The sequence below is a fragment of the Triticum aestivum genome, chromosome 2B, assembly GCF_018294505.1.
Source record: "Triticum aestivum cultivar Chinese Spring chromosome 2B, IWGSC CS RefSeq v2.1, whole genome shotgun sequence".
In the NCBI taxonomy this organism is placed as follows: domain Eukaryota; kingdom Viridiplantae; phylum Streptophyta; class Magnoliopsida; order Poales; family Poaceae; genus Triticum; species Triticum aestivum.
In genome coordinates this window covers 43,095,368-43,118,718 of record NC_057798.1, presented here as the reverse complement: position 1 = coordinate 43,118,718, position 23,351 = coordinate 43,095,368, and the positions used below count along the sequence as shown (strand labels likewise).

The window sequence follows — 23,351 nt, the reverse complement described above, 5'->3', positions numbered from 1 at the left end:
TTATTTTAAATTTCAGGGACTATGCAACTACCTAGTCTTCTTCTTTCACTGCATTTCCTTTGCCGTGCTAGGATTTGACGTCAGCACCTGCTTTCCTCTCTCCATGGTTTGGCTTGTACTCCAAGCTGGTCTAACACGGGTGATTTGGTTGAGGACAGTTACCAAATCCACGGAAGCTAATTGACCGGGACGCCAATCCTTGAACGACACGGAAACATGGCAAACAATAAGAAAACATAAACCAAACCGGCCGGCCTGCAGGATGGTATGACAGGACAGGATCAGTTGCTTGTCAAAGTAATCCAAAGCCGGCCAGCTGCACCTGAATTTATTAACGCAGCCTCATCTCTCAATCAAAATCCAGAGAGATACTTCTCTGAGCAAGATCATGGAGGTCAGGGCGGGGGCGATGCTGAGCGCCCTCCTCCACAAGCTGGACGCCGTGCTGACGGACGAGTACAGGCTGCAGATCGAGGAGCCTGAGGGGCGAGATCATGTTCCTCCGAGCCGAGCTGGAGAGCGTGCAGGCGGCCCTTGCGAGGGTATCATCGTCGTCGACGGCGCAGCCGGTCGACAGGCAGGTCAGGATCTGGGCAGGGCAAGTCAGAGAGCTCTCCTACGAGTGGAAGACAGCATCGACAGGTTCATGGTGCGCGTCGACCTCCACCATCCGGGGATCAGCGGGTTCATCGGCAGGTGCCTGAGCCTGCTGACCACGGCCCGGGTCCGCCACCGGATCGCCGTGGACATCAGGGGCATCATGGGCCTCGTCAAGGAGGTCGCTGACCGCCGTGACAGGTACAAGGTTGACGACGATGTTTCCGCCGTCCGGCGGCCTGCGGGTACCACCATCGACATCGACCCTCGCTTGCATGGCATGTACTCCTCTGTTCGGAATTACTGGTCGAAGAAATAAATATATCTAAATGTATTTTAGTTGTAGATACATTAATTTTTGTGACAAGTAATTCCGAACGGAGGGAGTACGAGGATTCGGCGAGGCTCGTCGCGGTGGGCAGGCCGAGGGCGGAGCTCTGCAGGCTTTTGGTGGAGCAAGAAGGCGCGGCTACCATGGATGGTCAACTGAAGGTGGTCTCCATTGTTGGGGCTGGTGGCCTTGGCAAGACGACGCTGGCGAACGTCGTGTACCAGCAGATCAGAGTGCAGTTCGATTGCGACGCCTTTGTCACGGTGTCCCTGCTTGTTGGAAGTAAACCCAACGTCCAATCGGATTACATGTACGTATCTGTGTCCAGCTAGTGCATGAGATAGTTACCTTGTAGGATTAGTATTCCATGCTGATTCGGTTTGTAACTAGGCAGCCTAGCTGTTATATATATGTGCGTGTTGAGGACGGGGCGTCGACCTGTGTTGAGGACGGGGCGTCGACCCGTTGGCTGGGCAGCTGGGGTAGCTGTCAACCCACCCGAGTTCAAGTCACGGCTTTGACGCGGGTGCTCACGGAGTTTCTCCTATAAAGAAAAGCCAACGAGGATTAACCTTTGAATTGGTCTCATTTTTTTGTTATATATATGTGCACGTATCTTGAGTTGAGAAGCAATTAAAGTATCATCGGGCACGAGACGTGCCCGTGGCTATCAATTCCAAGTATTGCGTGCGTGCGTGACTTGCTATTACTAGAATCGATCAAGTCGATTGGTAGCTAGCTAGGTTAGCTACGTACGTAAGTGTTCCACCGGAATAATCAATCGGGTGTGCTGCTATTGCCGTGTACGTGCACCGGCCAGCGGCAGGATTGATCGGGAGTGGCTCAGTGGCCAGCGTTGTTCATCGTCATTCGTCGTCGGTCGTATCTATGTCGCCGGAAGTATTCGGCGTGGGAACTAGGCCAACAATTGATATCCAGAGCAAGGTTGATCTTCTAGTAACTGAAGGTCATGTCGGACGACGAGAAGATCAAGTAGCTGGCAGAGTACTCCGGTGTGGCTAAAGTAATTGCTGCTCCGGTGAGATCGGAGTATCCACGATTCGACCGTGGGAACTTCATGGTGTGGGCGACCATGATGAAGTGGGCGCTCGAGGCCAATGAGCTATGGGAAGCCGTCGACCCCGACGGTGATGAGTACCTGAAGGGTGGTGCCTTGCATCGGAAGGATCGTCAGGCTATCATAGTCATCTGCTCGGTGCTGCCGGTGGACGTGCAGCAACATCTAATCTCGAAGACATCAGCGAAGGAGGCATGGGACACGCTCAAGACATTGCATCTAGGGCACTCGCATGTGCGCGAGGCAAACTTGCAAACTTTGCTGAAGAGTTACGAGAATCTGAGGATGGGGAAAGATGAGACGGTGGACGCCTTCGCCGCAAGGGTGGCAACAACGGTAAACGGGATTAGAAGGTCTTGGAGAGAAGTTGGAGGACATCTCCGTGGTTCGGCGTTTTCTACGTGCCGCTCCACCACGCTACATGCCAATTGTGTCAGCGATCGAGCAATGCGTTGATCTCAAGACTCTCATTTTGGATGATCTGGTTGGTCGCTTCAAGGCCCATGATGAGCGGATGAAACTGAGTTACGGTGACGCAAATCAGGATGAGTACCTGATGCTTACACGTGCTCAGTGGCAGGCAATGGTTTCCAAGGAGAAGAATTTCGACAAGGCGTCTGGTAGCGGCGGAAAGTACCGTCCCACAAAGGACACCGACGAGCAGTCGCAGAAGCCAAAGAGGAAAAAGTTCGACAAGAGGAAGATCCGCTGCAACAACTGTAATCTGCTCGGGCACTTCAAGTCGGAGTGCAAGAATCCCCCGAAGGAAAAGGCGCTCATGGTCCAGGAAGATGATGAAAGTGTCATGATGTTGATGTGTGAACTCGTGGACGAGGAGGATCCAGTTCTTCAAGTGTCGGCTAAAGAAATTGTCGCGCTCCGTGAAAAAAAAGTTCGCTCTCAAGATCATGGTTCGGAAACTCATGTCGATGGTACGGACGCGGACGGTGATTCCAAAATTTGTGTCGATGCTACGGACACAAATATCACTTCGGCGTACGTGGCGCCTGAAGGCCACGAATCAAAACATGTTGATGCAAAAGTGGACACGTGCACAGCAGCCGTGCAAGTCTGCCTAGTAACAGGCGAAAGTGTCCCGCTGAGTAGGCCGAAAGCACTGGCCGCAGGAACTAGAGCGGGAGGTCTCGCGCGGAGTAGCGGTGTCTTGCACATAGCAGAGAGCAGCCGCGACACATTAGACTGTGCTTGGCTTGGAAGCACGAGCGCGCAAGGCTCATGCAGGGTGGCGCCTGATGGAGAAGGAGACAGTGGGCTTGGCCCATTGACTGTAGGCGTTGGCTGCCGAGGCTGCAGCAGTCTATGCAGGCCACGAGGACCACCAAAGGGCATGCATGCATTCCCACGTGCAAAGGATGAGCATGCATCAGGAGCAAAGCCCCATTGTGTGCATGCTTGTACGCAGGAAAGGCGGCCATGTTGGCACCTGCATCATTTCCCACAGTGCAGGAGAAAAGGACACTGTCATCGACATCCAGATTGCTTCAATCGGAGATACACCCATATCCGGAGAAAATTCTTCAGACGATTGACCCGGAAAAGGTGAAAAGGAGTGGCTGACGGTGTCTAAGCGCCAAGGAACCGGCGGATTTTGAGGACGCGAATACGAAGTGGTGTTGGCGTCGAGCTATGGAAGAGAAGCTGAGGTCGATTCACGATAATAATGCATGAGAGTTTGTGGATCTTCCCAACAATGAAAAAGTCATGGATCTCAAGTGGGAATTTAAAATCAAGAAAGATGGCGAAGGGTCCGTGAAGCACGATGCAAGGCTAGTAGCCAAAGAGTACGTGCAAGAGGAAGGTGTGGACTTCGAAGAACTATTCGTTCCCGTTGCAAAGATGGAATCAGTGGAACTACCCATCGCTCTCGCGGTTCAGGAATCATGGAAGATACATCAAATGGATGTAAAATCCGCGTTTTTGAATGGCGAGTTAGAAGGAGATGTGTATGTGAATCAACCACCGGGATTCATTAAAGAGGGAGAGGAACACAAAGTACTGAAGCTACACAAAGTCTTGTACGGGCTACGGCAAGGCTCTCGGACATGGAGCATCAAACTTGATCGGACTTTGATTTCTCTTGAATTTGAGAAAGCCCCACTAGAGCATGCGATGTACAAGAGAGGTGAAGGAATGGATCGTCTACTAGTTGGCATCTATGTCGACGACCTGTTGATAACTGAAGCGGATGAAGAGGTGATTGCAAAGTTCAAGCTACAAATGAAGGAGCTTTTCAAGATGGATGATCTTGGTATTTTGAGTTACTGCCTCGGGATGGAGGAACATCAAAAGCTTGAGGGGATCACACTATGCCAGGAAGCATATGCAATGAAGATTCTTGAAAGCCGTGGCATGAAAAATTGCAATCCAGTTGATGCTTCGATGAAACCTCGTCTTGAGTTGAGCAGGAAGGAGACGGTGAAACTACTCGGCTATAGTGGTAGTGAGAAGGAAGGAATTGTCGACGATCATAAGAGTAATTCAGGCGTGGCATATTTCCTTGGAGGAAGCATAGTAAGCTGGCTATCACGAAAGCAGGAAGTGGTGACATCGACTTCAAGTGAAGCAGAGTGTCAAGGTGTGTGGCTAAGGAGGCTACAGGGTGATCTCATGGATCGAGATCCGGAACAGGTGGTGCTCAACGTTGACAGTGAGTTTATAACTTTTCTACCCGAGAATCCAGTGCGGCATGATAGGAGCAAGCACATTGATACGACGTATCACTACATGAAGGACGGTGTAGAAGAAGGTAAAACGGAGGTCAACTACATTCGCACCGATGATCAGCTGGCGGACATCCTGACCAAGGCATTGGATCGAGAGAAGTTCTTGAAGATGCGTAGAAGGATCAGCGTCCGAGCTGTGACATGACGACGTCGTGTTTAGTAGGGTGATTGTTGGAAGTAAACCCAACGTCCAATCGGATTACATGTAGGTATCTGTGTCCAGCTAGTGCATGAGATAGTTACCTTGTAGGATTAGTATTCCATGTTGATTCGGTTTGTAACTAGGCAGCCTAGCTGTTATATATATGTGCACGTACCCCCTGTACCCTTGTAACCTTGAGTTGAGAAGCAATAAAGTATCACCGGGCACGAGACGTGCCCGTGGCTATCAATTCCAAGTATTGCGTGCGTGCGTGACTTGCTATTGCTAGAGTCGATCAAGTCGATTGGTAGCTAGCTAGGTTATCTACGTACGTAAGTGTTCCACCGGAATAACCAATCGGGTGTGCTGCTATTGCCGTGTAAGTGCACCGGCCAGCGGCAGGATTGATCGGGAGTGGTTCAGTGGCCAGTGTTGTTCATCGTCATTCGTCGTCGGTCATATCTCTGTCGCCGGAAGTACTTGGCATGGGGACTGGGCCAACATCCCTCAAGCCTGATCTGAGGAGGGTTTTCGGCAGCTTGCTCCGTCAGGTTAGTAAGCAGAGTTACAGCGAGGTTGAAGCATGGGATGTTGTGGAAATCATTGACAAAATCAGACAAGTTCTTCGGGATAAGAGGTAACGCCAAAACTCATAGCTCTAGTTCATGCACAAAAATTCTAGTTTTGCTTTGTTTTACAATTTGAACTTGAGAACTGAAGTACAAGGTTAATAGTTAAAACGGCATCCTCCTCCCCTAGGCTTAGCTAGAGGGATGGCTTGATTGAGGGCGCCGCTTTGCACTCCCATTTCCAATCCCTGGCAGTCCCAAGGCACAACCTTTGTTTTTTAGCAACATACACACATGTCAAGTACTTTACCAGTTTACCTACGTGCAAGCTTTCATGAAGAAATGGCATTTGGGGTGGACAACTGATTTTGCTTTTAGTTTTTACCCAGAGGCCAGAGCACCACGAATGTCATTTCTTCACAAAATTTCCCTGTTGTAAAACCCGACTGCCTGATGCAGCTATTCCATTTGAAGTCTTAACTTTTGCTTTCAAACGTTAATTTAAAGACACTCATTTTTCTGTTTGATAACTGAAAGGTGTTGAGTTGAAAGACCATGCTTTTTTATTTAAAAGTATAGAAAGACTCCATTCTTGACGTTTTCAAGTGAGGTGAGTAAACCAGACAATTAAACAGGGACGAGTGTTGGAAAACATGTTTCTTCTGCAATGTATGTTTGTGTGATCAAAAAATTAGTAGGTTCCATATAGATATTCCAACTACCCTTTACTTTCTACTCCCTCTGTACCGAAATATAGGTCGCTGGGGAGTTGGCTCCGACCAGGTGAAAACCTGCCAAATGACTTTAATACCCTTGGTTCTAAATTTGAATCCTTGTCGTCTTCTACCTCAGCCTGTCTTGCACCTCCGTCCTACGCCCCCACCTCCGCGCTACACCTCGACCTCCACCTCCACCCCCGTCCCCGCCCCCACCTCCGCCCCCACCTCCACCTCCATCTACGGTGTCCAGGCGCTGCACTTCACTTCCTCTCCCACGCCCAGGCATCCAGGCGCTCCACTCCACCTCCTCTCCCACGCCCAGGCATCCAGGCGCTCCTCCTGGCCCGCTCGTTCCCAGGTGGAGGCGAGCTGGTGCTGGGCTCTTCACCCGTGCCTAGGTTGAGGCGAGCTGGTACTGGGCTCGGCAGCTGCCACGCAGGTTCATCCTCTCTCTGATCAAGTTTCTCCTTGGTTGAGTACAGTACATCTCTCTGTCGCTGGAACGAACTGCAAACATAAACAAATTGATGAGCATTTGATTCAACAGGCTAATAATTTGCTCTAACCATTTGACAGAATCTGAATGTACTGATGCAGCAATACTGTCAAATTCAGTTTGCATAAGTCAAATGGAAATAAATGCAGTAATACTACCAAATTATTACAGTGAAGATCATCGACGGAATATATTGCAAAAACTTCATTGAATGGAGTAAATGATAGAATTTGGTCAAATTATTGCTAGGGAGCTTCATTGCTAGCTATTCCTAACTCCATGGAGTACTCGAAATAAGTACTGCGGCATACTCCTAATTCAGTGGAGTATGTCTTCAAATATTCCGTGCTGCTGCTGCTAGTAGGAATCATGATTAATTACTGTTGGAGTACAATTTAGATTACATCATCATTTTCATTTCATCTATGGCCAACCAATAAGTTTCAACTGACAACAATTGGTTAATTTTGTTAACCAAAAAGAATAAATGGAGTACAAGCCCATCAAAATTAATGGAGCAACATCACATTAATAAAGTACTCCAAACTGAATCACTAAATCAGCAGGAATACAAGCCCTACAAGCAGCAGTACAAAAACATGTGCTCATCTAAATCTACATACTCCAAACAGACCACTGAACCACTAAATAATGAATATACTCCAACAATGTGAGTAAAGATGACTTAAGAAAGTGATACTTGCAGGAGGAAGAAGAGAACAAAGCTACTGTAGGCATACTGTAGCATTTCAGGCAAATGGCTAGGAGTATACTATCAACGTCACTATAGCCTTTCAGGCAAAAATTCTAAAAAAATTAACTGGAAAGTTCTACTCCAAAACGTAGAATGAAGGGCTAGGCAGTGATACTCCTACATTACTTTAACAACATTACTTTAATTTAGGAGTATTAATTTGGAAACAAACAATAAATGATACTCCTACATTACTTCAATGATACTGAAATTAGAGTATTAATTTGGAAAGGATCAATACTCCACTTGCTACACTTGCTACTAATGAACCATTTCTGGAGTAGCTACACTTGCTACTATAGTATTGCACTCCAAAAGTTCAAGGAGAGGAGAGGAGAGAATAAGTTTGACAGTTAAAGTTTGCCAGACCTCAACTAGAACCTACTAGATATTTCGACTGTTAAAGGTCCAGTTAATTTAAGTTAAAGAAAAGTTCTATGTACTACTCCAAGTCCCACACTGAACTACTCCAAGATCATTTTCATTTCCATTTGAGCATTTAATGTTAAACAAGCAGTGCAAGCAAGAGAATAGTGCAAACAAAGTATGCAAGAATGTTGTACTACTCCATTTGATCATTTTCATTCACTACAGGAATTAGCTTATTTGCCGTCTGGCATGGCAGACGATAAACACACCAAAAGCGGACGGCAAAGGCCTTTGTGGTCTGCCACCAACGGCAAACCTGCCCGGCAAAGAGAGCGATGATAAACAGGCTCTTTGCCATCTGCTTCTACAAAGCGGACGGCAAAGGCCCTTTGTCGTCCTTGGCGGACGATAAAGAACATGGACGGCAAAAAACATGCGTTAGCCATGTTAGGTGGCTAACGGCAGCCTTTGCCGTCCGCCAGCCGACAGCGAAGCTGCCCAGCCTTTGCCGTCTGCCACAGACGGCAAAGTGACCAAATGGGCCAGCTCCGAGGTTGCACAGGTTGCTACCACGTGGCATCTTTGCCGTCTATGGCGGATGGCAAAGGCCCCTTTGCCATCGGTGGCGGACGGCAAAGTGCCTGTATAGTTACTGCTTTTTTCTGCTTTCTGTTATATCCCTGCATTCTCAAAATATATATATGATATATATATATATATATATATATATATATATATATATATATATATATATATATATATAGTTTAAACCTCAAACATAGCCAATGTATCAAACATCTAGCAGTCCATCAATGCAACATAACACATAGGGTATTAAAAGATCCAATACATACATAGTTTCACGAAGTTCATCCATATATATATACATACATAGTTTCACATTGTTCATCAATACAAATGAAAACAAGAACTAAACACTGGCAGTCCATCAATGCTGCTTCCATGAAGTGAATCAAACCAGCAAAAATAGGAGTAAGAAAGTTAGAAGAAGAAGAAGAAGAAGAAGAAGAAGAGAAGACTAGAAGAAGAAAGATGAGAAAAGAAGAAGCTACTTATGTCATAAATTAACTAAATAAGCTAATTATGTCATTTTGGAGGATAATTATCTAAGTACGTCTTTTTTTGGGGAAATAAGAAAAGTATGTGGCATAATAGGGCTAACAAGCATGTACGAAGCTAAGTATGCATTTGTTAAGAAAAACACTAGAGAAAACTTACCCTCATCACAACAAATGCGATGAAGATCGCAACTAAGGTAACAATTGATCCAACGGCATAATGATACTAAGCCTCATTATCAATGGCATATTTTCTAAGCTTCTTAATCTTCAAGTGCATTGCATCCATCTTCAAGCGCATTGCATTCATCTTCATCTTGTGATCATCGACGACATCGTCAACATACGACTCCAATTTCATCTTCCCTTCTTCAATTCTTTTAACTTTTTCTTTCAAATACTCATTTTATTTTTAACTAAATTTAACTTCTCGACAAGAAGGTCGGTTGCAATTTCCTGTTCACATACCTCCTAAATAAAAATATCTTTATGTCAACTTGATGGCCATAATTGTCATAAATGCGAAATGCAACAAATAGTTATAAAAGAGAATATACCACATCCGAATCATAAACCGGACGAGTGCCGACGGGGTCGGATATCAAGACTATGGCACTATGTATAACAAACAATCGTACAAAGTAAGAAAATTATACAAGTAACTATATAAATCATACAATCATACAAGTAACTATGTAAATCAAGTACAAAAAAAATTTGAATACCTAATAATAATCTTGATCGTCGGGTTCAATAAATGCTCCAGGATCAATAAATGCATCATCATCATCAGTATCATCAATGAAGTGCTCATCGGGTTCAGCGGCATGAACATGTGGAAGGACCTTTACGTAATCGGGCAAGCATTGATAAGTCATCTGCAGCAGTAACTTCTTGTTCCAGCTCAGGGGTGAAGTCGGGTTCACTATCGCTGTCTACTTCAATGTTCTAGGGTGATGTACAGCGTTTCGTGAAGCATTTTTTGCAAAGACGTGTTTCTTGGAAGAATTCACTTTCATATATGTCTGGTTTAATGTGAGGTTTATAATCCGCTTTAGTGGGGGGAGGTGGTCTAACATGTGGCGGCACTTCATAAACGACATCCCAACCATTCACATTTGGATCAGTTTGGCAGACCCACGGTAGATAGAAAACTTAGGTCGCCTGTTGAGCCGTAATATAGACATCGGGAACATCTAAATGTGTGCTTTGTTTGATTTTGACTAGCCCTATATGTTCATGAGTCCTTCTAGTCTCCTTCGGCTCGAACCAGTAACATTTGAAGACTATGACGTCCGGTGCGTTTTGACCATAGAATAGATGCTCATAAATTGCTTCAACTCTCCCATAGTATTCGATACCTCCATCGCCGATAGCAGACACAAAAATCTGTAGACTTTCGGTCGGCTATAGATAGCTCTTTGCCGTAGGTACGAAAGCGATACCCGTTGATGTCATATTTGTCAAATGAACGGACCTTAAAGTCAAAACCATTAGTGACTTGTCTCAGTTCAGCGTCCATAGACTCTGGATTAGCCAACAAGTTTAATACAAAATGATTGTTACATTAGCCACAAACTAGACGAAGAAATGAGAATGGTCTAATGGAAATTACCGTTTGTTTGAGCGAAGAGACGAAACTGGGAAAGTCGCGTCCTTTCTTTGCCAGAAGCCCATACTCTTCGATTGATTCCTTTTGGATCACCGCTCCATCCAAGAATTTGGCGATGTGTCGACTGAATCAAAAAAATATCCGGGAGTAAGAGCAGTTTAAAGGAATTAGAAGTTGCGAAACAATGTACCGCGAGAACTTACTCGATGTACGGCCACACTTCTGTTAGGTTGGTGAAGATATACAACGAAATGGTCCGCCATTCCCTTTGAATAGGCTGATGTTGGATCCACCTTTTTTATGGTCGCCATCATTGTACCGAGGCTTCAGATTATGCAAATGATGATTTTTGGCTTCATAGTGTGCTGTCACAAAGTTTGCCGCCTCCTCAGTAATAAATGCCTCGGCCATCGATGCTTTGGTTCTACGTTTATTTTTATATTTTGCTTAGAGCGTCTTGTGCATCTTCTCAGTTGCGTAGCACCAACGATTTTGCACCCGCCCCAATCCTGCTTCGGTCGAGAGATGCAAAATCAAGTGTTGCATTGGATTAAAGAAGGCCGGTGGAAAGACCTTCTCTAACTTGCAGATCAACTCATGCGCCAACTCTTCCATTTCTTCTAGCACGGCAGGCGATAGTTCTTTCGCACAAACAACACGGAAGAAATAGCTCAGCTCTACCAGTACTAGCCATTCATCCTCAGGGAATATAAACGTTATTAATAAAAATTAAGGGATTTTTTCAATTTTCTTGTCTGGGAAGACCCTTTTTTCGCAAACAAGGGATATACACGTTATTAAATAAAAACTAAGGGTTTTTTCGCACAAGAACATGCCATATCAGCACCTGACTGACGTGCCCCAATGGTAAGATACACCGTTAATACACTATTATATGCGGTTTAGATCATTTCGTAACAGATTGCCCCAGACATGGTACTGACACGTAAAAATTACGAAAAGTGGTACCAATCTACACGTAGTGCCCCAGACATGGTACTTTCATGCAATTAACTCATTTTCGGTTTCTATCTCACAAGTCCCTGTTTTGGCAGAAAACACCCTAGTTTTAAAATGGCAACAACTTGGCCATTTCAATCCAGATTTAACAAATTAAATATTATTCCTATCAAGAAAGTTTGTTCTATCCATTTATAAACCTTTCCATTGTTTTGGTTAATTGAAATTGGCGCAATTAAAATATATTTTAATTACTCCTTAAAGCTTGCAAAAATCATAACTTAAGATCTATAAATTCGTATAATATATTTAACATTGTTTTACTTGTAACTAATGCAACGTCACACTGATGTTGCAATATCTTTCTGAATATTACCGCAAATAGTTATTCTGTTGAAATACTTAGTCTCTATTAAAACAAAATGCTTGCCTCGCGCAATGGAATTTGTCTGTTGCAATACTGCTACCATATGGCAATTCGATGCAGTGTGTTCCAATAGTTAGCCACTATTTTGGAACAATATTTGTAACTATTGCAACGTCACGCCGATGATGCAATATCTTTTTGAATATTGCGACGAATAGTTACTCTGTGGAAATACCTAGTCTCTATTACAACGAAATGATTGCGCTCGTGCAACGGAATTTGTTTGTCGCAATACCGCTACCATATTGCAACGCCGATACAGTTTGTTGCAATATAAGGCATGTATTGAAACAAAGTTAGTATTTATCGCGGCGAAACTAAGTTATGGCAATATGCGCGGCCTATTACCACAACCGGAGAATTTGTGGTAATATTGCGTTTATTGCAACAAAACGTAGTTGTAGCAATAAATTTTGTTGCAATAGACCGGAATCCTTGTAGTGATTCCCTTTGTCTGTCTGTATATAACTGGCTCGAGATTCGATCGTCGGTATCTTCATACCTAGTTCAATCTTGTTACCGACAGGTCTCTTTACTCGCTCCGTAATACATCATCTTGTAACAAACTCCTTAGCCTTCTTATGATGTGTGTTACCGACAGGGCCTAGAGATACCTCTCCGATACACGCCAAATCAACAGACACCTTCGAAGATACCTGTAGAGCATCTTTATGATCACCCAGTTACGTTGTGACGTTTGATAGCATACAAGGTATTCCTCCGGTATCCAGGAGTTGCATGATCTCATAGTCAAAGGAATATGTATTTGACATTAAGAAAGAAATAGCAATAAACTGAATGATCATATGCTAAGATAACAGATGTGTCTTGTCCATCAGATCATTCTCCTAACATGTCTATGGTTAGGAAACATTGACCATCTTTCATCAACAAGCTAGTCTAGTACAGGCTTACTAGGGACACGGTATTTGTTTATGTATTCACACAAGTATTTAGGTTTCCGATCAATACAATTCTAAAGAAGTATAAGATAACAACTTTATTATTGCCTCTAGGGCATATTTCCTTCAATATTTATAGTCAGTAAATGAATTTGTAGGTTATTTGTAATGTGTTGCAAATATTCATAACATGTAGTCCATATCTTTGGGTACATGGATTTGGGCGACTTGGACTTCCTAGCAATCTTTATGGTACTTTCAATCCCCCTAATTCCTAGAAATGTTCCTCGTTGTATCAACATACCGGTCTTGAATGACTACACGTCTGATGGGCTTAAGGTCTTGACAAAAATGCAGTTATTCCTCATATAGATCATAAATATATGTTGAGCGGCAAATGATTTATATTGGGGTGGTACCATCAGTATGTAACTGAATTACCGCAGATGGAAAATACTATAGATTTTCACTTATGAAAGGTAGAGGGGAATATTTTCCGTAGTTTGGTCATCAGCCTATAAAACCGCATGACTCCAATGTGAAGAAGGTAAGTTGTAATTCTGAGGTAAAGATCATGCAATGATCTTAATTCTTTGGATAAAGGATTCTACCTGCCATTTTGATTCTAGAATTATAGTAGATACTGCTAAACTTTAATCCCAGGTCCATATTCAGGGCAGACACAGATTATTCTCCTACATCGTCCCTTCGATTTGCTTGAAATCGATGTTCATGGTAAGGATGATGGTTTTGTATGGATGAAGAAACACTTGCTACCATCCTATAGATGTGTATTTTATAACCATGATATACCTGCATATTCTAGTCAATGGTTGGGAAGAGCCACTTACTTTGACTTGATGTGAGTCTGAGTGGTTCAACATATAATTTAAGGTATGTGTGAGCCTTAAAATTAGCTTCCCTGTGTCACATGCACTGCACATAAAATTTCAATATTAAAAAAATGTAGCATCATTATAGTCATAGCCAATAGGATTGTTGATAGTTTCTGCTTCAACCCAATGTTTGGATGACCAAGGCTAGTATGTCAAGTTCGTCGTGTGTTGAGGATATAACTACTGAGTGTAAACCGCCGAGGAGGGGCCGGTTCACACTCAACTGTAATGAAGCCCATGAAGATAAGAAGATGGCGCTTTACTGATAAAGCTTAGAGGCCCAAAGCTCAGAGGCGGATTAGGGCCCATAGTGGTAAACCACCATAGCTGTATAACTTGTATGGTAAGATAGGGAAAGGGAGAGACCGAACCGAACACTTGTATGAGTCGGCCTCGGGACTGTGTAAGCTGGCCATGCGTCAACATGTGTATATAAAGGGACGACCCGGCGGCGGGTCAGGAACAACAGATAACAACTCGAGACCCAGGCAAAGCGTATTTGCTCCCTGGTCATCAAACCCCCAATAATTCCATCACAACTAGACGCAGGCTTTAACTTCATCGAAGGAGCTGAACTAGTATAAAACTCTCGTGTCCCGTGTCCGGTTTAACCCCTTAAGGCTAATCTCGTTGCGATGGCTCCACGACTAAGTCCTTCCGCTAGGACATCTGACGTGATATTTCCACGATAGTTGGCGCCCATCGTGGGGCTATCGCACGATGGTTTCGGTTTCTTGAAGGGAAACTTTGAAGGACTCAAAGGGTACGGGGTTGACCGGATGACCAAGAGTCATCGCGGCAAGCTTTACATCGACGACGTAGGCTGGGGCCCCGAGGCCGGCTCAATCGAGTACGGGTACCGGGTCCCCTTTGGCGGAATTCACGTTTTCATCGGCAAGATCGGCGAACCGGGCCCTGAGCCGGACATCTCCACCGACCTCGTCGAGACGGCTCAATGTGCAAGTCCTGCTCGGGTTCAGCCTCCCATGAAGCGTGCGTTCATGGGATTCATCCATGGAGCGAAATCTGAACCGGTGTCCGATGGCGAGACAGCCATCTACTCAGATGGCGAATCGTCCACTGGCGAAACCGAGTCGTTATACCAACTGCAAGATGGCCGGATTGAGGGATATTCCGACGGCGACAGTATTCCGGGTCCCCTTGAACCGCCAAACCGGGTTGCGATTTTCATGGCCGGTACACAGCCCATTGTGCAATCTTCATCTACATCAGCAATGGTCTCCGGATCGGCAGCCGCGGCAGGAGGCCCGGCGCGCCGGTCGGCTCAAGTTCTTGCCGGTTTACTGGATGATTTGACAGCATTGTTGACCACAACGGTGACCCCAGAGACTCAAGCTCAGCAGAATGCGGATGTCACGAAGCTAAGGGACCAGATAACCTAGGCCAAAGCAGACTTGGCAGCTGAGGAGGCCAGGATGGATGAAGAGCGGGCCGCTTTGGATGCCCAATCACAACTGATCCAGGCACAAAATTACCGGCTTATGTTGGATCAGAACGCATCAAACGACTTTATGAGAAGGAATTACCGTTCTTGACTGCCGCAAATTTACGAAGGTCTGAATCTCTTCGGCACACCAGGAGCTGGGCCTAGCAATCCGGCAGGAGTAAACCGGATCGAAGCACCTGGGGCAGCGCCGGATCAGCCACGGGCGATGGACCTGCCTCGACGGACGGACAACCCACCGCAGTATGTAGCAACACCGCCGGGTCACTTTTCCAGCCCCTTGGATAATATGATTGCGGTAGCATCACGTTTGGTGGCTACTCCGATGGAGGGTGATTCATTAGCAGCGATTGAGACTCGATGAGCCAGGGATCTTCTTCAAACCGCCGTTGTTCAGCAACAGGCTTATTCCTACAGCCGAGACAGAATACATTCAACCCCTCGTCCGAGCAAGAGTTATAGCAGGCACATGGACGAACCGGCCGTGTCAAGCAGTGCGCGGCGTCGTGATGCCCCTCGAGGGCCTAATCCGGCGAACGGCGGTTTGAATGCTCAGGATGTGGTGGATAATGGCAGAGCGCGAAGGGAGGCCGCATTGGCGGCACAACACGCAGGTCATCATCAACCCACCCCGGTTCAGCCAGCGGCGTCAGTAGAACGAGGGACAGGGCTTGCCTTCAGCTCTTGGGGAGTGTCGTGTCTCATCCCGGCTCTCCGTAATGTGTGGTTGTCCAAGGATTTCAAAGGGCCACGCAAGGTGCCTAATTATACCGCTGATCAGCCCCCCGAGGCGTGGGTTGAGTGTTATGAGATGGCAATGGAGATGCTAGATGTGGATGAAGTGGCATGTGCAAAATACTTCACCATGATGCTAGAAGGTACGGCTCACACCTGGCTGAAGAGCCTGCCTGCTAAATCGATCAATTCATGGGATGAGTTGAAGGCCAAGTTCATAGCAAACTTCAAAGATACATGCAAGCAACCTATGTCCATTGTAGATCTGGCGGCTTGTGTCCAAGGAGAGAATGAATCAACAACCCATTGGGTGCGCCGAGTTTCAGAAATTTTGCATTCATCCGGCTGCATCAATCCGGATACAGCAATTGTGATGTTGGAGGGCAATTGCCGGTTTAAGTCACTAAATATGAAGTTGGGACGGCTCAAGCGTCACTGCAATCATATGGGAACACTCATGGTGGCTCTGGTTAAGTATGCTGATTCAGATAATACGAAGGACCCTGATTACGATGAAGAGAAACAGGAGAAAGGAAATAAGAATGCCGGTTCAAAGGGACAACATAACCAGGCGGGCCACGGAAACAATGCTAAGCGTAAAGCAGACAATTCCGATTTTGTGGCTAACGCCAGTATGCAGGGTAATATGTAGCGCCGTAAGGGTAAACCGCCCAGCGCGGTGGAGGAATGAATCTGCAACGCCTGTTAAACTAGCCTTGCCCAAAGCACGGGACAAAGGAGGCTCCAGCCTCACACCTTTGGAAGGATTGCCACATCATGAGGGAATTCAAAAATTCTGATCTTTTCCGGTATGATCAAGGTCCATCTGGTGGTTCCGGTCCAGGATTTCATGGGCCGGGTTACGGTGGTGGCGATTCAAACTCAGAGTTTCAGAATAATCAGGGCAATCAGAATAACCAAGGTGATAACCATCAACATGGTAGTCAGGGGAATCAGCAGCAGTCGGGTTATCAGAGCAACCCGAAACAGTTAAACGGCGGACAATATCATGTCTTCACTACTAGCTTGTGCAAGCGCGATCAGAAACTCCATAAAAGGGTAGTACACTCTATTGAATCGGCAGTGCCCCATTATCTACGATGGTCTGGGCAGCCTATTTTTTGGAGCAGGAAGGATCATCCGCCCCGGGTTGACAATCCGGGACACCTAGCTTTGGTGGTTGCACCGCAGGTGGGAGGTTATAAGTTCACCAAGGTAATGGACGGAAGGAGCAGTATCAATAGTTTGTACTATGAAACCTTCCGGCGTATGGCGTTGACAGATAAAAATCTTAGACCGTCAAACACCATTTTTCACGGAGTGGTGCCTGGTAAATCGGCTTACCCAGTTGGTAAGATAGCTCTGGAGGTGGTTTTTGTAGATGATCATGATTCAAGGTCCGAGACACTGACCTTTGAAGTGGTTAAGATCAGAAGTCCGTACCATGCTTTATCTGGACGGCCGGTTTACGCTAAAGTCATGGCAAGGCCGTGTTATGTTTATCTACAGCTCAAAATGCCGGGTCACAAAGGGACCATTACGGTTCATGGTAGCCGTAAGATTGCTCTGGAGTGTGAGGAAGGTGATGTGGCATATGCTGAATCGGTTTGTGCAACGGAGGAGTTGAAGTTTTATAAGGATAATGTTGATCCGGCAGACATGACTTCTCTAAAGAAGCCCGCCACAGAGCATGATCCGACTTTGAAATTTAAATCGGCTGATGAAACCAAATTGGTTGATTTTGTTCCTGGCAATTCATCCAAGCAGTTCAGCATCAGCGTCAACTTGGATCCCAAATAGGAAAGCGCGCTCATCGAGTTCATCCGTGAGAACCGGGACATCTTTGCATGGAAACCTTCTTACATGCCAGGTGTAACGACGGAACTCGCTGAGCACACTCTTAATATTGAGCCGAAGTTCAAACCGGTCAAACAGTTTCTTCGCCGCTTTAATGAGGAACGACGTAAGGCCATTGGGGAAGAGGTAGCCCGGCTACTGGCAGCAGGGTTTATCGTGGAAGTGTTTCACCCAGAGTGGCTGGCTAATCCGGTGCTGGTACTTAAGAAAAACGGCACTTGGCGTATGTGTGTGGATTACACAGATTTGAACAAAGCTTGCCCAGCTGATCCCTTTGCCCTCCCTCGTATTGATCAAATCATTGATGCTACGGCGGGTTGTGAGCGTTTGAGTTTTTGGGATGCTTATTCTGGTTATCATCAGATCAAGATGACAGTTAAGGACCAGGAGAAGAAAACTTTCATTACTCCCTTTGGAGCCTTTTTTCTATGTATCTATGCCCTTTGGGCTCAAGAGTGCCCAGACAACTAATCAAAGTTGTGTGCAGAATTGTCTTCATACTCAGATTGGGCGCAACGTTCATGCCTATGTGGACGATATTCTGGTCAAGTCCAGGAAAACAGAGACGCTCATCTCTGATTTACAAGAAACCTTTGATAATTTGAGAGTTTATAAAATGATGCTCAATCCGGCTAAGTGTGTTTTCGGTGTACCGGCTGGCAAGCTCTTGGGTTTTCTGGTGTCCAACCGGGGCATTGAGGCCAATCCGGAAAAGATCAAGGCTATCACATCTTTGGCTAAACCGGCAAGTATTAATGATGTTCAACGTCTGGCGGGTCGTATTGCGGCTTTGAGCCGGTTTATCAGCAGGTTGGGAGAGAAGGCAATTCCTCTGTACCAGATGTTAAAGAAGACAGACAATTTTGTATGGAGCGAGGTGGCTGATGCGGCGTTTGAATACTTGAAGAAGCAGTTGGCTGAACCGCCGGTTCTTGCCGCCCCAGTTGATAAGGAGCCACTGCTGTTATATGTGGCTGCTAATGCCCGGGCGGTCAGTGTTTCTATTGTGGTAGAGCGCAAGGAGGCTGGGAAGGAATACCCGGTTCAAAGGACGGTTTATTATATCAGTGAAGTGCTCATTGAGTCAAAGCAAAGATATCAGCATTGGCAGAAGCTGGTGTATGGGGTTTTTATGGTAAGTAGGAAGCTTAAACAGTACTTTCAAGGTCATCCTATCACAGTGGTCAGTTCTGCTCCTTTGGGGGATATAATCCAGAATAGGGAAGCAACTGGCCGGGTTGCTAAGTGGGCTATTGAGCTTGGACCACACGGTTTGAAGTATATGCCTCAAACAGCAACCAAATCCCAGGCCCTTGTGGATTTTATCAATGATTGGACAGAGTTGCAGATACCGGAGGACAAACCGGACAGTACATATTGGACTATTCACTTTGACGGGTCCAGGCAATTGGAGGGCTCGGGGGCTGGAGTTGTCCTTACTTCCCCTCGAGGTGATAAAATTCATTATGTTCTTTGGTTAATGTTCCCTTGTACTAACAATGAAGTTGAGTATGAAGCTTTACTCCATGGTCTTCGAGTGGCCAAGGAGATCAACTTAAGCCGCGTATGATGCTTTGGAGACTCAAACCTGGTAGCCCAGCAGGTTTGAGGTACTTGGGATTCCAAGGATCCACTCATGGCTGCTTACCGATGAGAGGTGGATATTGTTGCTGGTCACTTTAAGGGATATCAAGTGGAGCACATTGATCGGCGCAAAAATGAGGCACCTGACGCTTTAAGCCGGCTAGGATCTCAGTGTAAACCAGTGCCACCTAATACCTTCCTGGATGTCTTGCATAACCCGTCGGTTCAGTTACCTACGGAGGAGGACCTCACCATTCTTGATCCGGAGGCACAGTTGGTGGCCGCTTTACATATCATTCCGGTTTGGACGGTTCCATACTTGGCATATATGAACCGGGGCGAGTTACCAGAAGATGAAGTTCTGGCCAGACAGATAGTCCGGCGATCCAAGTCCATGACAATTGTCAATGGCGAGTTGCATCATTGCAGTGTTTCAGGGGCGTTTCAATGTTGCGTTTCTCCTGAAGAAGGCCGTGAGATTTTACGCGAGATCCACGAAGGAGACTGTGGTCATCACGTTGTTTCAAAATCTTTGGTGGCTAAAGCTTTTCGTCATGGTTTTTACTGGTTGACGGCTCATGGCGATGCTGAGGACCTGGTAAAGCAGTGTGATGCTTGTCAGAAGTTTTCATGCCGAGCTCATGTTCCGGCTCAAGAGCTATGGATGATTCCGATAACTTGGCCGTTTGCTACTTGGGGGCTTGATATGGTGGGTCCTTTTAAGCGATCCAAGGATAAGAAGACCCACCTCTTGGTGGCGGTTGACAAATTTACTAAATGGGTTGAAGCGGAGCCAATGAGCAAATGTGACGCAGCCACGTCGGTTCAATTTATCAAGAAGGTGATCTTCCGTTTTGGTTTTCCACATAGAATTATCACAGATAATGGCACGAACCTTTCTAAAGGCGATATGGAGGACTTCTGTCAACGAGAGCACATCCGGCTTGATGTAGCGTCTGTGGCTCACCCCCAATCTAATGGTTAAGCTGAGCGAGCTAATCAGGAAATTTTAAAGGGTATAAAGCCCCGGCTTATGGTTCCTTTGAAGCGGACGCCGAGTTGTTGGGTGGAGGAATTACCATCTGTGTTATGGAGCATAAATACCACCCCAAACCGATCTACGGGCTATACACCTTTTTTCATGGTTTACGGGGTAGAGGCAGTCCTCCCAAGTGATATTCGTCATGATTCGCCGCTGGTTGCCAATTACGTTGAAGTGGACAACAAGCAAGCTTGCCAGGAGGCGCTAGACCTGTTAGATGAGAAGCGGGACATGGCTTTGGCTCGTTCGGCGGTTTATCAGCAAGACCTGCAGTGTTATCACAGCCGCCGGGTTAAAACAAGAACCTTTCAAGAAGGCGATTTAGTGCTCCGGCTCATCCAGGATCAGACCGATATGCACAAGCTATCCCCACCTTGGGAAGGACCCTTTGTGGTCAGCAAGAATCTGCACAACGGATCATACTACCTCATTGAAGTTTGAGACGACTCACGCAGTTCTGAGGAGGAGACCCGGCGGCCGTGGAACATAGCTCTCCTTCGGCCTTACTACACCTGAGCTATAGGCTCTTCTTATGTACATATTTCGACAATGTATATATTATGCTCAATATAATAAACCGGCATCCTTGCTACAAGCAGGGCCTCTGCCATTTTCTCCAATATTTCTTGGTTACAAGGGGGCTTCTGCTTCCAAAGTGATGACCCATTTTGTCCATTAAACAGGCTATCATGCCATCATACAGCTTGGGAGCTTCACACCCAAGGGGCCAAAGAGAGTTCTGTTGCTAAAATCACGACTCAAACATAGGCACCCATTGAGCACAGCTCACAAAGTTACTTGGGGGCTCTTTGTGCAAAGTAACAAAGAGTTTGAAAGGACCCTTGTAATTGGGTATCGACCCACGACTTGGAAGCCTGGTGTATTCACCTAAAACCCAGGGTTAACCTGCCTTCATCAAGAAAGCCACTCCTATCCAGGTAATCCTGGCACGGCCCACTGAACGTTTGACAAGTTACTCTCATTGAGACCCTGAACTTATCAAAGTTAAAACGATGATTGGTTAGTTGGAGGCCCATCTTAAAAGGCTTTGTCAAATGGTTTAACTCACCGGCCTGGCAGGCCACGAAAAGCCTCGAATTTGGGCCTGACCGCCCTCGAAAAGCCTCGACTACAAGTTTTTATTCGCTTTCGTTTTTGCAAGTTTTATCTTTATTGATCAACTTTTCAAAGTAAGCCGGCATATTTCGACCCGGCCAGACTATATGTCTTCATCTCAATCCGGTGTTTTCTTAAACCGATGTGGCTTACAGTTATCATCTGATAAAGCATATAATCAATGGTGAACCGGGATATTTCAAACCGGCTTGGCTTTCAGCTATAAGTTGTCAGACCATCGTCATTCTTAAACCGGTGTTTCATAACCCGGTCTGGCTTTGACTACATGTCACCAGTATGATCACCTGGTGTTCATCGTAACCCGGTATGACTTATAACACACCAGCACAACATGATGAGAGCTATCAAACGCTCAAAGTATTGGGTTTTCACCCTTACTACAATCAAGTTGGTATACCAACAGCCTTATATCACAGGTATGATATGTTTTTTATATAAAGCTTGGCGATCTACTAGGTTTTCTTTTGGGTGTTATGACCCGTCCGGCTGTAAACCGCCCGGACAGATCTTTTGTTATGCAGATATAAGGATAGCATAATATTATGAAGGTATATAAGCCAGCAATGCAATTATCATGGCGGATCAAACAAAGTCATATCTCAGTACACGATGGTGCTACGTCTTGAGCTTGCGTTGGTTTTCCTCGAAGAGGAGAGGGTGATGCAGCAAAGTATAGCGTAAGTATTTCCCTGAGTTTTGAGAACCAAGGTATCAATCCAGTAGGAGGCTCCTCAAAAGTCCTACGCACCTACACAAACAAACTGAGAACTCGCAACCAACACAATAAAGGGGTTGTCAATCCCTTCACGACCACTTGCGAAAGTGAGATCTAATAAAGATAGTATGATAACATAAATAAATTTTTGGTATTTTTGATATAGATGCAAAAAGTAAAGATGCAAATAAAGGTAGATTGAAAGCAAATATGATAAGAGATAGACTCGGGGGCCATATGTTTCACTAGAGGCTTCTCTCAAGATAGCATAAGTATTACGGTGGGTGAACAAATTACTGTCGAGCAATTGATAGAAAAGCGCATAATTATGAGATTATCTAGGCATGATCATTTATATAGGAATCACGTCCATAATAAGTAGACCGACTCCTGCCTGCATCTACTACTATTACTCCACACATCGACCTACTCCTGCCTGCATCTAGAGTATTAAGTTCATAAGAACAGAGCAACACATTAAGCAAGATGACATGATGTCGAGGGATAAACACATGCAATATGATATAAACCCCATCTTGTTATCCTCGATGGCAACAATACAATACGTGTCTTGCAACCCTTTCCATCACTGGGTAAGAACACCGCAAGATTGAACCCAAAGCTAAGCACTTCTCCCATGGCAAGAAATATCAATCTAGTAGGCCAAACCAAACTGATAATTCGAAGAGACTTGCAAAGATAACTCAATCATACATAAAAGAATTCAGAGAAGATTCAAATATTATTCATAGATAAACTTGATCATAAACCCACAATTCATCGGATCTCGACAAACACACCGCAAAAAGAGTTTACATCGAATAGATCTCCACAAGAGAGGGGGAGAACATTGTATTGAGGTCCAAAAAGAGAGAAGAAGCCATCTAGCTAATAACTATGGACCCGTAGGTCTGTGGTAAACTACTCACAACTCATCGGAGGGGCAAGGATGTTGATGTAGAGGCCCTCCGTGGTTGCTTCCCCCTTCGGCAAAGTGCCGGCAATGGCTCCAAGATGGGATCTCACGGATACAGAAGGTTACGGCGGTGGAAATTGTGTTTCGTGGTGCTCCTGGATGTTTTCGGGGTACGTAGGTATATATAGGAGGAAGAAGTACGCCGGTGGACGCCCGAGGGGCCCA

At 45.6% G+C, this 23,351-nt stretch overlaps 1 pseudogene; it reads left to right on the top strand.

Moving 5' to 3' along the window:
- Window positions 1–279: 279 nt before the first annotated feature.
- LOC123040273 (disease resistance protein RGA5-like) lies at window positions 280–1,251 on the top strand (annotated as a pseudogene).
- Window positions 1,252–23,351: the final 22,100 nt, after the last annotated feature.